We start from the raw sequence: 1647 nt of genomic DNA, 5'->3' as shown, positions 1-1647 counted from the left end.
TATATATATAGGAGAGTATTGTAGTTCGCTTGAAGCATTGTGTATTGTTTGTAAAGAATAAAAAGTTTAGGAAGGTATATATATATATTTACATAAGTGCATAGGTATATATGTCGATCGGTGTATGTATATATGTACGCCTATTTATACATATCTATATATGCATATATGGTTGTCTAAATATATTTATGTATATACGCGTACGGGAATGTATATGCATGTATGTATATGTGAGTGCATGTATGTGCGTATATAGGTAGATATAAATAAGTTTGTGCGTAAGAGTGTATCTGTGAATCTGTGTGTGTATGTGTGGATGTATCTGCCCACTGAATACTAATGGTCAGCTTAAGAGATTCACATGTGTATCCAACCATGAAAGACAGATCAGAAATACAAACCAGTAGAAGACCAATACCATTTAAAGGCCAACCGGTACCATCTACTACCATTCGTAGCAGTCCGACAAACGCGCTCTGGCGGCTCACACCATGGGTCTGTCAAACGATTCTAAATTCAAACCACGACGAACAGAGGAGATGGCCTTGAAGTCGACGATTTTAAACTACCAGAGACAACACTCGTATATCGCCTGAGGAAACACAAGTAGATCTCATTATGCAAACAAACGGTTGCATCATCAAATATACCTGTATTCTTGGAGAACTACGTTGCTTCGCAACAACTGTAGCGAATAATAGATAACTGTCCAACCGTACTCATTCTTGACTTCAATTTCTTCAATTTTATATTCACACACGACAAATGCCCAAATTTAAACTTGGAATTTAGTTTAAATTTAGTTTTAAAATTAAACGATAACTACCGATAACTTATCTAAAAATATGTTCCTTCACTGATCAAAACATTATCTTCCACCTCCCTCTCCTTTTCTCACTCTCCTCTCCTCCCTCTCCTCTCCTCACTCCCTTGACGAATTCTAACTTAATACCACTCCTGTATCTTGTTTTCTTTGACTCAATTGAAATGTATTGATATTTACAGGGCACTGCAATATATTTACTTATTTTACAGGAAACCCAGTAAATAACCATACCCATAGTTCACAGACATTCCCTTAGCTAGCTTTAATAATATCAACTTTTGTCTCTTCCTCTTCCCCCTCTCTTTTTCTTTATTCGCATTCTCTTCTCTAACACATTTTGACATTTACCCACTCCTTTATATTATTTGTTCAGAAATGTGTTTTCCCTTTTATTCTCTCACTCTGTGCTTTCCACATATTTTCGATCAAATCTCTTGCGAGTAATCATGGCTTCACTTGACGACAATGTATCCTACATTTGATTAAAATATCTTTGACCCGACGAATAGCTAGGGAAATTACCCCTCGTTTGGGTAATTACTACTTTCGAAGTTCTGTTAGCTAAGAAACAGATGTAGCCTGGATTTTATCTACCTCATACCCTTTCGTGTATATCGTTGGCGATTTTTTCTTCCTCCGTCTTCCCTTCTTTGGACGTTCCTATATTTCCGACGAAGAGCTCCGCTAGAAACCTCAAATTCTCTTTCTTTCCTTTCCTGAGCATCCAGTAACACAATATCTGTATCACGTCCTCGCGTTGTTGTTTTTTGTTGTTTTTTTTTATCGTTTTTCTTGTTTGAACTGACTATATATATATATAT

The sequence above is a fragment of the Octopus bimaculoides genome, chromosome 6, assembly GCF_001194135.2.
Source record: "Octopus bimaculoides isolate UCB-OBI-ISO-001 chromosome 6, ASM119413v2, whole genome shotgun sequence".
Lineage (NCBI taxonomy): Eukaryota > Metazoa > Mollusca > Cephalopoda > Octopoda > Octopodidae > Octopus > Octopus bimaculoides.
The sequence above is the reverse complement of the archived record's forward strand: the minus strand, read 5'-3'. Positions refer to the sequence as shown.